Source organism: Dromiciops gliroides, chromosome 2 (genome assembly GCF_019393635.1).
Source record: "Dromiciops gliroides isolate mDroGli1 chromosome 2, mDroGli1.pri, whole genome shotgun sequence".
Taxonomy (NCBI): Eukaryota; Metazoa; Chordata; class Mammalia; order Microbiotheria; family Microbiotheriidae; genus Dromiciops; species Dromiciops gliroides.
In genome coordinates this window covers 352,612,938-352,630,661 of record NC_057862.1, presented here as the reverse complement: position 1 = coordinate 352,630,661, position 17,724 = coordinate 352,612,938, and positions in this window count along the sequence as shown.

Sequence of the window (17,724 nt, the reverse complement as noted above, 5' to 3'; positions counted from 1 at the left end):
TCTTATAGGGCTTGCATTGGGCTAGGGCTGGGCCACCTGCTTAGCTCCCCAATTCTAGAGGAAGCTGATGAAATGCTAGCTTTTCCACCATGGGATCTCACTGTGGGTTTTCTCTGAGGTTCACCATCTTTGTATCTGTTCCTTAAGCAGAGAGTTTAATTTCATCAGTACAGAATTGTGAGAACGCAAGAAGGTACCTTTGAAGAAAACCCTGAATTAAGAGCCCATCCATCTCAGTGGAGGAATAAATGTCCTAAAGATATGTTTGCTTTACTGACCTCACCACCTACTGCCCTCACTTATAATTTAAGCTCTCAGCAGTCCTAAAATGACTGCCATCACCTGCTGCTTTTTTCTCAGCTTCTACATTGCCTTCTCTTACTAGTTCCTCCTTTTTAAATGTTTCAGATTAAGTTAACTTTCTGTGGATTTATTATGAGGGAATAATTAATGCATAAATATATGTACTTCCCCTTCCCCCCTCCCCCAATTGGCTCATACAAAATCTAAGTATAATATAATCCCCCTGGGATTGACTTCTTTCCATCCTATTTTAGACTCCATCCATAAGAGGCAGAAATTGAGTGTAAAATTTGAGGTCTGTTGACACTGAATTATTTTTCCATTCCTCTAATCATCTGTGAATTTGCTAGTAGTGCCTCTTGCCACAATGTTGGTATGCAGCTTCTGTCTACTTCGCTGCTCCTGAGACCTTCAACTTTCCAACTTTCCTACTAAATCATTATTTATCAATGTATAGTTATACTCCTTTCTCTTTTAAAGAAATGATATTTTAAGGGAGTAATCTATATTTTACTCAGAATAAAGAAATAACAATTACCAGGCATTTCTGAATACTAACAAATTCTCTCTCCACTGCATTTTACATGACTGTATACCTTGATAAGACCATGTCGTTCTTTTCTTTCTGGTCTGGTTTAATAATAAATCAAATTTCATTTTATTTTCAGCTATGAATTCTCCCCTCCTCCACATATTTAGAAGTCAAGAAAAGCAAACCTCCTTACAAATACATACATACATACATATATGTACATATATATGGATATATGGTCATGAAAAGAAAACTACATTATTAGCCATATCCAAAAAAAGAAAGAGAAGAAAATATATTTTAATCTTCATTATGAATTAATTAGCATTATTTCTGATGGTGGAAAGCATGTGTAAGGACCAAATTTAATATGGGAAGAGTTAATTGGGTGACTCACCATAATATTGGAGTTCAGAAAATGATGAGGGACCTCTAGGTCCAAAGTTTCCTCCCTTCCAAGGAGATTAGCAGCCTCTTTTCCACAAACAAATAAGGTTTTATTAATGGGAATAAAACATACAACAAAGGTGAAGTTAATAAAGCCAGGGACAAGGGAATAGGGGAAGAGAAAAATAGATAAGCTCCCTGGCTCTAGCAAAGACTGACTCAATCCCCAAACTTGCTTCCAGCTCAGCTAATTCAAAGAGTTGGCCTCGTTTCTATTAACTCACCACCTGGGGTCCATAGTATGTATGGGAGTCAGCTATGCAGCCCTTCTCCAGTCTGTTCTCAGAAGCTCACCAACAGGAAAGAGATAGCTCCCAGCCTCAGTGTTCTCTTTTCTACCTTTTCTCTCCCTCACCCAAAAGGGAGGTCCTTCAAGTTGAATGGCTGAGAGTGGTCTTCCTGCTGACGTCAGTAGAATATATCACTCAGGGCAGGCCAGGTGTGGCCTATATCTAGTCATCCCAAGTAGGTATTTAGTTTCTGAAACAATACTAAATCCATCAGGTGGGACCCCTGGGCATCTGCCAAATTCCATTATTTTATCACACATGTATTATCATGAGTACTTTGGAACTATGATTGGTCATTGAATTAATTGGAGTTATTAAGTCTTTCAAAGGTGATTAATATCATCATGTTGTTATTCCTGTAAAAAAAGTTCTCTTGGTTCTGCTTATTTCTCTTCAGCTCAGTTCATATATCTTCCTATGTTTTTCTGAAAACATCCCCTTCATCATTTCTTATATTATAATATAATTCTACCACATTCTTATACCATAACTTGTTCAGCTATCTCCCAGTTATTCGACATCTCATCCATTTCCAATTCTTCACCACCCCAAAAGGAAATTATGTGTGTATACATGCATATATTTTACATATGGTTCTTTTTCCTTTTTTCTTTGATCACTTTGGGGTATAAACCTAATAGTATTTCTGAGTCAATTTAATGGCTTTTGGGGCATGATTCCACATTTCTTTCTAGAATGGGTAGACTAGTTCATATCTCTACCAAGAGTATTTTAGTTTACCTATTTTCTTATATCACCTCTGTCATGTGTCATTTTCCCTTTTTTGTCATTTTATCCAATATATGAGGTGGGAACACAGAGTTGTTTTAATTTGGATTTTTCTAATGATTAATTATTTAGACCATTTCTTCATATGTCTAATGATAGTTTGGATTTCTTCCTCTGAAAATTTCCTCATCATATCTTTTGACCATTTATCATTTGGAGAATGGCTCTTTTTTCTTATAAATTTGGCTTAATTTTCTATATACCTTCAAAATGATGCCTCTAACAGAGAAACTTGAAAATGTTTTATCCAGTTTGTTTTTATTCTAATTTTAGTTGCTTTTGCTTTATTTGTGTCAAAACTTTAAATTTTTATTTAATAAAAATTATCCATTTTACTTACTATGAACATCTATTCCCCTCATGTTTGGTCATAAACTCTTTCCCTATCCATAGATTGAAAAGGTAATTTCTTTTGCACTCTACTAATTTGCTTATTAAATTACTTTTTTGTTTATGTACCCATTTTGAGTTTATCTCGGTATAGGGCATGATATGTTGATCTATGCCTGGTTTCTGCCAGACTACTTTCTAAGTTTTCCCAGCAATTTTTGTCAAATGGTGCATGTTTGCCCTAATACCTGTGACCTTTGGGTTTATCAAATGCTATGTTACCATGTTCATTTGTTTCTGGGTATTGTGTGTCTAATATATTCTTTTGATCATTCACTATATTTCTTATTTTTAATTTATTATCCAATGCCAAAGGTGGTGAAGTGGATAGAGGGCCAGGTCTAGAGTCAGGAAGATCTAAGTTCAACTCTGATCTCGGATACTTTTAGCTGTGTGACCAATTCACTTAACCCTGTTTGCCTCAGTTTCCTTATCTGTAAATTAAGCTGGAGAAGGAAATGGCAAACCATTTCAGTATCTTTGCCAAGGAAAGTCCAAATCAGGACACAAAGCACCAGACATAACAGAAAAATGACTGAACAACTCCTGAACTACCCAATTGTTTAGATAATTACAGCTTTGTAGTATAAGTTGAGTTCTGGTACTTCTAGGTCACCTTTCACATTGTTTTTCATGGTTTCCTTTGATATTCTAATTTATGTCAGTCTACTTCCCAATTTTCCAAGTAAATTTTGTCAAGGGCAGCTAGTTGGCACAGTGGATAGAATGCTGGGCTGGGAAGACTTGTCTTCCTGAGTTCAAATTGGGCCTCAGATACTTACTAGCTGTGTGACCTTTGTCAAATCTCTTCACCCTGTTTGTCTCAGTTCTTGATTTGTAAAATGAATTGGAGAAGGAAAAGACAAATCACTCTAGTATCTTTGTCAAGAAAACATCAGAATGAGATCACAAAGAGCTAGACATGACTGAAACTACTGAACAACAAAAAAGTTATTGCTGTAATAGCTAAAATCTTTGGGTTTATCACACTTTAGTTTACTTTGCTCCTTTGCTTCTATATTTTGTTCACCTGATCTCTTCCACTGATCAACTTCTATATTTCCTACCCAGTAACAAATTGTTGTAATGATTACCGCTTTGTAATATAGTTTGAAATCTGGTAGTGATAGCCCCCCACCCCTCCCCTTTCATTTTTACAGATTCCCTTGATGTTCTTGATCTACTTTTTTGTTGGGTAAGATGAATTTCTGTGCCAAACTTGTTTTGCTTATTTATTCCTCCCTTCTTTAAGCAGTTCAGATAAGAGTGAGATTCAAGTGTCATCCACTCTCTATTCCATTGGCTCCTTCCATTGTTTAAACTTTTCCTTGTGGACACTAATTATGTGAAATAGTTTTCTGTTTTTCCTCTCCCTTTAAACTGCCCCACTCCCACCCCCGTGCCCAAGTGCACTCCTCTTCACATTCTTCTCTTCCTTTTTTGAGATCATCTAAACAGAATAGAATTGCACTCTGGCTCTCTGTCTATTTACACTCCCTCTAAGACTCTTTGATGATGATAAAATTCTGAGGGGTTAAGAATATTATTTCCACAAATAAGAATGTAAACAGTTAAATTTTGTTTAATCCCTTATGATTTCTTACTCATAAACACTTTTTAATGTTTCTCTTGAGTCCTATGTTTGAATGTCACATTCTTGATTAAGCTCTTGTCTTTTCATCAGGAATGCTTAAACGTCCTCTATTTCAATAAAGATTCATTTCTTTCCCCTCTAGGATCATACCTTGATTACAAATTTTGTTTTTGTTTTTTGGGTTTTTTTTTGTGAGGCAATTGGGGTTAAGTGACTTGCCCAGGGTCACACAGCTAGTAAGTATTAAGTGTTTGAGGCCAGATTTGAACTCAGGTGCTCCTGAATCCAGGGCCAGTACTCTATCCACTGTGTAACCTAGCTGCCCCAGATTACAAATTTTTTCCTCCCCAACTCCTGCCCTCATACTAGGGTATTTGAACTTACATATTGATTCTCCCTCAAACTCCCTAAGCACTCAGTTTCTCAGCCTACTCACCTTCTATGAAGTACTCCATCTCACCACAGCCATAGAGAAAGATGGTTTTACTCTTGATTTTGCCATCACCCAAAAAAGTACCATCTCCAAGAATTCTGAAATCTCTTTATCTGAATATAATCTATTGACTCTTCACAGTTCCCTCTGCCTTCTCTTATATAACCCTATTCTTCATCTGCGTCATGACTTCCAATCCCTGGACCTCTCAATTTTCTCCCAGGCCATCTCTCATTCATTCATTCATTCATTCATTCATTTATCCATCAATCCATTCATTCATTCATTTACTTATAGGGCACTCTATTTTTTGTTTTGTTTTGTTTTGTGAGGCAATTGGGGTTAAGTGACTTGCCCAGGGTCACACACAGCTAGTATTAAGTGTCTGAGGTCATATTTAAACTCAGTCCTCCTGACTCCAGGGCCAGTGCTCTATCCACTGCACCACCCAGCTGCCCCCGAGCACTCTATTTTTAATAAACAGTTTTATTTAAAGTTTTGAGTTCCAAATTATATCCCTCTTTCCCATCCCCTCTCTCTGAGGTGATAAACAATAAGATATAAGTTATACATGTGCAATTATGTAAGACATTACCATATTTGTCACTTTGTATAAGAAAAATAAAAGGGAAAAATGAAAGAATGAAAATGAAAAATAGCATGCTTCAGTCTGTGTTCAATCAATATAAGTTCTTTGGAGGTGGATAGTATGCTTCATCATTAGTTCTTTGGGATTGTCTTCGATCATTGTATTGCTGAGAATAGCTAAATCTTTCCAGTTCAGGTCATCTCTTTACAATAGCCACTCTCCTCTTTTCCCCATCTTGATTCCACAGATAATCAGTCTTTCTCATATCATCTGGCTTCTGACCTAATTAGTTCACCAAACATGTTCTCTCCAAAGTTACTAATAACCTTTTAGTTGCCATATTCAATTGCCTTTTCCCAATCTTCATTCTCCTTGACCTCTCTTTGACACCATTGGTCATTCTCTTCTTCTTGAGACTTTTCTCTAGATTTTTGAGATACTACTCTCTCCTGGTTTTCCTCCTACTTATCTGACTGCTCTTTCTCTGTCTCCTCTGATGGATCTTCTTCCACATCACACCTTGTAACTATAGATGTTCCTCAGGGTTCTGTCTTGGGCTTCCTTTTCTTCTCCCTCTATATTACTTCACATGGTGATCTCATCAGCTCCCATGCATTTAATTATTCTTTCTATGCTGATGATTCTAAAATCCACCTTTCTTGCCACAATCTCTCTGCTGACCTCCAGTCTCACATCTCTCACTGCCTTTCAGACATCTCAAACTGAATGGCCAGTAGACATTTTACACTTCATATGTCCAAGACATAACTCATTATCTTTCCCGCTAAACCTCCCACCCCTCTCCTACCTTTTCATTATATAGAGGACAACAGGTCTTCTCAGTCCCACAGGTTTACAATTTAAAAGTCATCCTGGATTCCTCACAATCTGTTATGCCCCATATCTGAGCTGTTACCAAGGCCTGCCAATTTCACCTTTGCAACATATCTCAAATGTGCCCTCTTCTCTTCTCTGACACTGCCACTACTCTAATATAGACCCCATCATCTCATGCCTTAATCATTGCAATAGCCTCCTGGTTTGTCTGGCAACCTCAAGGCTTTCCCCACTCCAATCCATTCTCCATTCAACCACTGAAGTGTTTTTCCTAAAGCATGGTCCAGATTATGTCACCACTCCTGTTCCCCACTCAGTAAATTCCAGTAGCTTCCTATTGCTTCCAGGAGCAAGTTAAAAATGCTTGTTTGTCATTCAAAGCCCTTTATAACTTAATTCTGTATTTCCAGTTTTCTTATACCTTACACTCCAACATGTACATTTTGATCTAGTGATTCTGATTTCCTGGCTGTCCCAGAAACAAGACACTCCGTCCTTCAACCCTGAGCATTTTTTCTAGGTGTTCCTCATACCTGGAATGCTCTCCCTCCACAAATCTGATTATTGACTTCCTTGACTGCTGTTTCTTCTTGTTCTTGTTCTTGTTCTTCTTTTTCTTCTTGTTCTTCTTCTTCTTTTGCAGGGCAATGAGGGTTAAGTGACTTGCCCAGGGTCACACAGCTAGTAAGTGTCAAGTGTCTGAGGCCAGATTTGAACTCAGGTCCTTCTGAATTCATGGCTGGTGCTTTATCCACTGCACCACCTAGCTCCCCCTCCCTGCCTTATTTTAAGTCCCAAATAAAGTCAAACATTTTATAGGAAGATATCCTCAACACCTCTTAATTCCAGTGCTTTCTGGCTTTTAATTATTTCTTGCTGATGCTGTATTTATCTCACTTTGTATATATTTATTTGCACATCATCTTCCCTATTAAATTGTAAACTCCTTGATGGTAGGGACTATCTTTTTGCCACTTTTTTAAAGAACATTTTTCCCAATTACATGTAAAACAATCTTTAATATTTAGTGGTTATTTTTTATTTTAAATTGTGAGTTCCAAATTTTCTCCTCCATTACTCCCTTCCCTACTCCTCTCTGAGAAGGAAAACAATTTGATACAGGTTATACATTCATAATAATATAAAATATTTCCATATTAGTTATATTGTGATATAAAACAGACAAAAAACAAAAGAAATTTTTTTTAAGTTTGCTTCATTCTGCATTCAGACACTGTCAGTTCTTTCTCTGGATGTGGCTAGCATTTATTTTTTTTTTCACAAGTTCTTTGGAATTGTCGTGGGTCATTGTATTAATCAAAATAGCTATGCTATTCACAATTGATCATAGTACAATATTGCTGTTATTGTGTACAATGGTCTTCTGGTTCTGCTCACTTTGATTTGTACCAGTTCATGTATGTTTTTCCAGGTTTTTTGAAAATATCTTGCTTGTCATTTCTTATAGCACAATAGTATTCCACCAAAATCACATTCCAGATTTTGCTTAGTCATTCCCCAATTGATGGGCATCCCCTCAATTTTGAACTCTTAGCTACCAGAAAAAAGCAGCTATGGATATTTTTGTACATATATGTCCCTTTAAAAATCTCTTTGGGATATAGACCTAATAGTGGTATTGCTGGGCCAAAGGATATGCACAGTTTTATAACCTTTTGGCATAGTCCCAAATTGCTCTTCAGAATGGTTGGCTCAGGGGCAGCTAGGTGGTACAGTGGATAGAGCAACGGCCCTGGAGTCAGGAGGACCTGAGTTCAAATCTGGCCTTAGACACTTAACACTTATTAGCTGTGTGACCCTGGGCAAGTCACTTAACCCCAATTGCCTCACCAAAAAAAAAAAAAAAAAAGAATGGTTGGCTCATTTCACAACTTCATCAACAATGCATCAGTGTCCTTATTTTTCTATCCACTCTAACATTTGTAATTTTCCTTTTCTGTCACATTAGTCAATCTGATAGATGTGAAGTGGTACCTCAGAGTTGTTTGAATTTCCCTTTCTTTTAATTAATAGTGATTTAGAGCATTTTTATATGACTATAGACAACTTTGATTTCTTCATCTGAAAACTGCTTATTCATATCCCTTAACTATATTCTTATAAATTGGACTTAGTTCTTTATATATTTGAGAAATGAGGTCTTTTTCAGAAAAATTCTGTAATTTTTTTCACTCTTGTGATTACTCTTTACTTTTCTCTATTTTATTTCCCCCCTGCTTATCCTTATCTTCCTCTTTTTTGTATTTCTGGCCATCATCTCCCCCAATCCACCCTCCCTTCTATCTGCCTTTCCTCCTTTCTCTTTTCCCATTCTTCTAGGGATAAGAAAGATTTCTATACTTAATTTAGTGTGTATGTTCTTCCCTCTTTGAACTAATTCCAATAAGAGTAAGGTTCAGCTGTTGTCCACCCCCTCCATCTTCCTCTCCACAGTAAAAGTTTTTGTGCCTCTTTTATGTGAGATAATTTATTCCATTCTATCTCTCCACTTCTCCCAGAATATTCCTCTTCCTCACCTCTTAATTTTATACAGCATCCCATCATAATCATCTCTCTTTTTCATTTCTTAATTTTATTTTTTAAGATATTATCCCATCATAGTCAGTTCATACCTGTGTCCTTTAACTATGTATTCTCTTTCTTATTGCCCCAACAAAGATAAAGTTCTTAGAAGTTACAAGTATCATTTTCCCAAGTAGGAATGTAAATGGTATAGATTTTTTTAATAGCTTATGATTTCTCTTTCATGTTTACCTTTTTATGATTCTCTTGAATCTTGAATTTGAAAGCCAAAATTTCTTTTCAGCTGTGGCCTTTTCATCAGGAATGCTTGAAAATACTCTAAATAGAGTATTTTATATTATATTTTATTATATATATTATTTTAATTATAGTATTAAATAATTAAATATTCATTTCCCCCTAGAGGATTATATTCATATTTTTTCTGGGTAGGTGATTCCTGGTTGTAATCCTACCTCCTTTATCTTCTGTAATATCATATTCCAAGCCCTCTGATCCTTTAATGGAGAAGCTACTAAATCCTGTGAAATCCTGATTGTGGATCCATGATATTTGAATTTTTTATTTTTGGTTACTTGCAGTAGTTTTCTTTGACTTGGGAGCTCTATAATTTGGTTTTAGTATTCCTAGGCGTTTTCATTTTGGAATCTTTTAGGAGATGATGTATTGATTCTTTCAATTTCTATTTCTCCTTCTAGTTCTAGGATATCAGGATAGGCTTCCTTGATAATTTCTTGAGAAATGATGCCTAGATTTTTTTAACACAGCTTTCACGTAGTCCAATAATCCTTAAATTATCTCACCTCAGTCTATTTCTGAGGTCATTTGTTTTCCCAATAAGATATTTCACATTTTCTTTATTTTTGTTGTTTTGATTTTGTTTAATTGTTTTTTGATCTCTCATGGAGTCACTAGATTCCACTTGCTCAATTCTAATTTTTAAGGAATTATTTTCTTCAGTGAGCTTTTAGACCTTTTCAGTGTGGCTAATTCTGCTTTTTAAGTTGTTCTTTTCTTCAGTGAATTTTTGTACATGTTTTTCAATTTGATCAATTATGCTTTTTAAGGAGTTCCTCTCTTCAGTAGATTTAATCATTTTATCATTCAGAAGATTTTTATCATTTGAACTATTCTATTTTTAAGTTATTTTCTTTACTATTTGTGTGCATATCTCTATTACCAAGCTGTTGATTCTTTTTTCATGATTTTCTTGCATAACTGTCATTTTATTTCTCAATTTTTTCCTTTATTTGTCTTATTTGATCTTTAAAATCTTTTTTGAACTCTTCCAGAAATCATTTTTGCTCCTGAAACAATTTAATATTTTTTCTGTGAGGCTCTGGATGTAACTCTTTTGACTTTGATGTCTTTTGAGTTTGTCAATATTCTCTGTCACCATAGTAACTTTCTATAGTAAGGTTCTTTTTGTTGTTGTTGCTTGCTTTCTTGCTCATTTCCCAGCCTATTTATTGTTGTTGTTGTTGTTGTTAGTTGCTCATTTCTCAGCCTATTTATTATTGATTTTGTTGTTGTTGTTACTGTTGTTATTGTTGTTGTTATTATTATTATTATTACTTTTAACTTTATGTTAAAGTTGAGCTCTGCTCCTAGGGTGGAATTGCTACTGTTCCAAGGTTTGGATTTTTATGCTGCTGTTTTCATAGTTCGTGATGAGGGTCTCTAAGTTTTCAGTTCTTCCAAGTTAGTATGAGAGGTGTGGTCACTGCTCTCCTGGACTGTGCTGTAGTTTGTGAACAACCACCAAGCACTCTTTTCTTCCTTGAAACTGTGACCATGGCACCTCCTCTAGTGTGTTAATGGTTCTTTTTGTCTTGGGACTGCAACTAGAACTCTGTATGGTCACTGCAACAGAGTCCTACATTCAATGCCAGCAAAGGGTCTAAAATCTTTCTGACCAGTTGTTTGAATACCCCCCCCACCCCTTACCATCTATCACCTGTGAGTTCTGGAAGCTGCCCCCAAAGCAGCTTGCCGGCTTGGCAAGCAGGGCCTCTGCTGGACTGAGCTCCATTCTCATCCATGTGAAACATATCTTTACCAATGACCGTTTTGAGTTGTCTTGGGCTCAAAAATTGTTTCAGCACATCCTTTTGTTGGTTCTGCCACTCTAGAAATCATTTTTCAGAATTATTGTAAAGTAATTTGGAGTGGAATTTGAGAAAGTTCAGGCAAATGTTCTTTGCCATCTTGACTTTGCCTTGCCTATTTTTTATATCCCCAGAACTTAGCACATAATAGGCCCTTAATAAATGGCTACTGATTGATTGCTGGATAATCATTTTGTTCCCTAACTATAAGGTGTCTGCCATTTTGTTCAGACTTATTCGAATATTCTTGATGTTCCTTCCTAGTGTAGGGTTGGCTTCTTACTACTTACATATTAAACTATTTATCCTTTTAAAATCTATATCACATCTCAGACCAATCAAGAATGATCATTATTTACCTATTTACTTGATGATTGAAAACTTACTTATAATAAAAATACATGGTAGTACAATTACTCTGTTGCTCTGGATATAGACAATCCTTGAATAGAAACCAATTTCCTAAATGGATAGTTTAAACAGAAAATTAATATGGGTATACACTAAAAAAAGTATTCATCATAAACTGTGATAAAGTTTTATACAAGCTATGCTTTGGATGTTTAAGGGGAAGTCCGGCTTATTTGGTTTAATATGTTATCTTACTAAAGTTCAATAATACTTAATAGATATTGTAGCCTATGTTTGGCCAATATAGTAAAGGAGATTGTCTGTTCTCCTTTATCATATTTGTCTGTATTTGTACCAGTGTGGTAATAGGGAACACAGTCAATATCTGACAAAATTGATATCATAGAATGTAGCCTATAATTCTATAATTGTACCCATATGATAATATAGATAATTTCTCATTACCATACTGCCACCCTACAGTTACAAAGATATCCCAATCCTTTCCATAAATAACATGTATTTAAGTATTCCTTTCCTAATCACATGCTTCTCTTTTAGGAGAAGTCATGGTACACTGACCTTAAAGAATCTTGGAAAATGCTGAATCTCCACTCGGGACAGTAGCTACAGATTCCTGTCTGCAATCATTTTTCCAGCATAGGACTGATATATACACCATGGGTCACCCTCTAGCATTAGTCTGAGCTGCAAATAATGGTAACCTGAGATCTGCTTGTTGATTTTCTTCTTCAATAAATAATTCTCTGCAGGAGTTCTCAGAGTTGGATATTTTTCTTCTATCAATGTACTTAGCACAATTCATCATAATCAAAAGTCATCATTTTCTAATTTTTAAGAGGTGAACAGGTCATATCTCAGGAAATAATCACAAAAATACAAAAAATCAAACTCTTCATTGTCACAAAGTGCTTTTCAGTCACAACCAAAGGGAACTGAATTTGGAGGCAGGATCTAGTTTAAAATTTTTATTCTTTCACTTATTTGACTTTGGGCAAGTTACTTTCTCTGGACCTCGTGTAAAACTCACTCTCTGGGTTTTGTATATGAAACTTCTTTCATGTATAAAACAAAAAACAGAATTAGACTAGATAATACTAGGATTATGGGTGTTCAAAGAAAAAGAAATAAGAAATTATTTGATCAAATGCTCTCATTTTATATTTTATATTGTCCCTTCTACATCACCATAAGAATTTTAAAGGATCATTGAATCATAGAATTTGATCTGAAAGGGATGTTAAAAACTATTTTAGTTCTATGAGGTTAGAGCTTTATAAGCTTTGTTAAAACTGTTTTCTAGAGAAGGAAACAGAGGTCCAGAGAGAGGAAATATACTAAAGTTAACACAACAGGTAAATGAGAGCACTGGGATTAAAACACAGGTCTTCTGAAAACAATTCTACTGTACATACAAAACCCATACATGGATATGTGACCCCCTATTAATGAATTACAGAATATTTAATTGGCTGGGGTTTTATACATCCTTTGATTAGACACCTTCAGTTTACATGTAGCCAGCAGATGTCACTATGGAGCAAAGTTGCCTGGCTGGGCACTCTGCTTTAAATTTTCTTTTCCTAATAGAAACAGGTTGATTTCTCTCAGCCTGCCTGTGTCCCTGTGATGAGTCCAGTTCTAATGAGTGACCTTGCCTTTGATTCACTTCACTCACATTCAAGGTAGAAGATTACCTAAAGCTACCCACATTTAAAGGAACTTACATCTATGGCAAAGAACTTTGTTCTAGCCTAGGGGAAATGACCCTTAGTTCTACATCTTTCCACTACAATTTTGGAAAATCTGTAAGACAAAAGTGATTAATAAACAATTATATCTATAAGGAATTAGTACTCAAAGAGACAACTACCTCTGAGATCATGTTGTGCTTTCATGGATAGCATCCTGTTTCAGGAGAAGAGGAATTAGAGCTTTGGGAAACTGGCATCTAGAAGGGAGAGGTGATTTTCTGGAAAGAAAAGCATGATAGGAAGGGGAGGGGGCAGAATTTATTTATATAATGATGAGATGCGGAAAATCTTTTGCCATGATCCAATATTTCTATCATGTCTATTTCTTGCAGGACTGATATTTCTAAGAGTGAGACATGACAAAAAAGAAAAGAAGAAACAATAACCATGAGGCAATTATATAGAAATTGTTTACAAAAGGGAACTCAGAACTTTAGAAGCTTTGAATCCATAAGGAAGATAGAATAAGTAAGAATAAGGACTATGAATCAAAGAAGGAAGTTTTAGAATAGATAAAATGAAAAGTACGAAGAAGATAAGATCATCTTTTTTTTTTTTTTGTGGGGCAATGAGGGTTAAGTGGCTTGTCCAGGGTCACACAGCTAGTAAGTGTCAAGTGTTTGATGCTGCATTTGAACTTAGGTCCTTCTGAATCTAAGGCTGGTGCTTTATCCACTGTGCCACCTAGCTGCCCCCAATAAGATCAATTCTTAAGAACAATAAAGAAAATGTTTAAAAAGTTGAGGAAGAGGGGGCAGAGCCAAGATGGCGGAGGACAGGCTGTGACTCCCACAAGCTCCAGATAAATCCGTCCATTCACACCCAAATAATGTGGTAAAAAATCAAAACCCAGAACAGCCTAATGCACATAAGAACAGAGTGAGACTATTTCTCCGCAAAAGAGGGCAATTCTGATCATCTACTGATCAGGCTGAACAGTTCACCACACAGTCTGGACCCAGCCAGGGACATTGCTTCCAGCGCATGTCAGAGTCTTCAGCACCAGCAGCTTCTGAGGCTCCAATCACGGACTGGTGGGAGGGTTCGGCAGTAGGTTGCAGTGAAGTGGAGGCAGTATCTACTGGAGTTGGGGCAAAGCGCCCTGGGTCTGAACCAGTGGGCTGAATTGAGTGGTGGTGGCTGAGTGGGGAAGGGGCAAAAGCATACCAAGCTTCCGAACCATAGAGAATCAGAGTTCGATCAGATTTCTGTTTCTGGGTCAAAGAGAAAGCGGCTGTGATTACTCACAAGCCAGGCAGGCTGAGAAGAAGCCCAATCACCCCCTGGGCCATGCTGTAACACGAACAGTGTGTCCTGGAAGCAGCAATGCACTTTAAGAAGGAGTAAAAAGCCAAGAAATAGTAAGCCAGGATGAGTAGGCAGAGAAAGCAGAAAACCATCGAAAACTTCTTTGGGGGAAAGGTAGACCACAATACATCCTCAGAAGAAGAAGATAATAACAGGGTCAAAGCTCCAACATCCAAAGCTTCCGAGAAAAATATGAACTGGTCTCAGGCCATGGAAGCTCTCAAAAGGGACTTTGAAGAGAAAGGAGAGATAGAATGAAGATGTAGAGAAAGATAGGAAGGAATGGAAAGAGAATTGAGAGCAATGCAGGAGAGTCATGAGAAAAAAGTCAACAGTTTGAAAAACCAAATGGAAAAGGAGATTAAAAAACTGTCTGCTGAAAATAATTGCCTAAGAATTAGGATTGAATAAATGGAAGCTAGTGACCTTATGAGAAACCAAGACACAGTAAAGCAAATCCAATTGAATGAAAAAATAGAAGGCAATGTGAAATATCTCCTTGGAAAGACAGCTGACCTGGAAAATAAATCTAGGAGAGATAATTTGAAAATCATTGGACTACCTGAAAACCATGACCAAAACAAGAGCTTAGACACCATCCTCCAAGAGATTGTGAGGGAAAATTGCCCTGATATTCTAGAAACAGAAGCTAAAATAGAAATGGAAAGAATCCACCGATAACCTCCTGAAAGAGATCCCAAAAGGAAAACCTCCAGGAATATTATATCCAAATTCCAGAACTCCCAGGTCAAGGAGAAAATATTGCAAGCAGCTAGAAAAAAGGGATTCAAAAACTGTGGAGCTCCAATAAGGATAAAGCAAGATCTAGCAGTTTCTACATTAAAGGACCGGAGGGCATGGAATATGATATTCCAGAGGGCAAAGGAACTGGGAGTACAGACAAAAATCATGTACCCAGCAAAACTAAGCATCATCTTACAGAGGAAAACATGGAATTTCAATGAGAAAGAAGATTTTCAGGCATTTGTTATGAAAAGACCTGAACTGAATAGAAAATTTGACTTTCAAATACAAGACCCTGGAGAAGCATAAAAAGATAAACAGGAAAAAGACTTCATGAGGGATATTAAAAGATCAAACTTTATATTTATACATGGGAAGATAATACTTCAAACTCATAAGGAATACTTCAATCTCAGTAAGGAATTAACAGAGGACACAGGCCTGAACTAAATTCAAAGGGATGATATCTGTAAAGCATTTATGTTTTGTTTTTTGTGGGGTGTCTTATGTCTTGGGCCAGATTTGGGATTGGGGACTCCTGGGTCCAGGGCTGGTACATTGTCCACTGTACCACCTAACTAACCCATAATGACATCTTTAAAATAGGGTTGAGGTGTAGAAGAAATAGACTGGGGAAGGGGGAAGGGGAGAGATGGTCTGGAGAGAGGTTGTTCACATGAAGGAAATGAGAAAAAAGCTTATGGAGGGGAGGGGAAGAGGGGGAAGGAATTGGGGAGTGAGTGAACCTTAATATCAGAACTGACTCAAAGAAGGACTAACATACATACTCAAGTGGATATAGTAATATATTTTTGCCCTGAGGGAGGGGAGGGAGATAAGGGGCGGGGAAGAGGGGAAGGAGGGAAGGGCAGATTGGGGGACAGAGCAGTAAAAAGCAAAATACTTTCGAGGAAGGTAAAGATGTTCTGCATAACTGCACAAGTATGACATATTGGATTGCTTGATTTCATAGGGAGGGTTGAGGAGAAAGGGAGGTAGAAAGTTTGGAACACAGAATTAGCTCAAAGACCTAAACTCATCAGAGGAGGCTCATGGAGGGAATAACATTCACACCCAGTTGGGAGGAGTAATCTATTTAACCTTACAGGAAAGTATGAGGGGAAGAGGATAAGGAAGAAAGGGTGGGAAAAAAGGGAGTGCAGAGTAGGGGAGGGGACAGTCAGAAGTAAAACACTTTTGAGGAGGAATAGTTTAAAAGAAGATAGAAAATAGAGTAAATATCATGGGAAGGGAATAGGACAGAGGAAAATAGTTATGATGATTGAATATAATGGCAAAACATATGGTACCGACTTTGCTGGGCTAATATGAGGAAAATTCTTTGTCAAGTTTAAGGTACTTTAATTAGGTTATGATGAACAGGATACTATCAGAAAAACCTGGAAAGACCTACATGAACTGAAGCAGAGTGAAATGTACTGTATACAAAATAACAGCAATAGTGTAAGATGATCTGCTGGGAAGCATGTGGTTATTTTCAGCAAGGCAATGATCCAATATAACCCTGAAGGACTTATGAAAATGGCAACCCATCTACAGAGAAAGAAGTCATAGTATCTGAAAATAGATGGAAACACATTTTGGTTTTTTTTTTGGGGGGGGGATTTTTTGGTGAGGCAATTGGGGTTGAGTGGCTTGCCCAGGGTCACGCAGCTGGTGGGTGTTGAGTGTCTGAGGCCGAATTTGAACACTCCTGATTCCAGGGCCGGGTGCTCTGTCCACTGTGCCACCTAGCTGCCCCTGCAAACACAATTTTAAAAAAAGTGTTTTTCCTCTTTGACAATTCCTCAATCTGAAGTTTTGGGGTTTTTTGACTGTTTTCTCTAACAACCTAGCTAATGTGGGAATATTTTCCATGACCACTCATGTATAACTTTTTTTTGAAATGCTTGAATTCTAGTGGGTGGGGGGTGGGAATGGAGGAGGAAGAGAAGTTGGAACACAAATTTTTTTTTAAAAATTGATGTTAAAATTTGTTTTTACACATATTTTGGAAAATAAAATTCTATTCAATAAAAAAAAGTTGAAGAGAAGGAAATTTTAACTTAACTGAGAGTTTTTTAAAAAGGGAAGGATTGAATAAAAAAATTTTTGAGTGGTACTTCAAAACTGAAGAAAGGAGTAAAATGGAGTAAGATGGGAGACTTAAGAAGAAGGGGAATCTAGCATATAGGAAAAAGAGCTGCCTTAAAGTAGATTGAGCAAAAATTACTGAAGACAAAATACTATCTTTAAAGAGAAAGAAAAAAATTAAAATCTTAATTCAGAATAAATATTAATGACCATTGGAAGAAAATAAAAATAAAAATTTCATAACTTTAGATGAAAAAAATCTAATAAAATAAGGGTAATAGATTAGATAACAAATCAAAACCTAAATTAATTGAATGTATAAAATACTCCTAAAACACATACATAGAATAAACATTAAGAACTATAATGAAATTCACTATTTATGATATGAAACAAAAAGTGAAATGTGAGATGAAGCAAAAAATCCAAAATTACAACATAGAGATAAAGAAGGAAATAACATGCTAAAAGGAACCATAGACAACAAAAGAATATCCATATTAAATTTCTTTGCTTTAAATGTCTTAGCAGCCAAATTCATGAAGGGGAAAAAAGCTGACTTGCAAGAAAACAGACAATAACATAGTAATGACAGG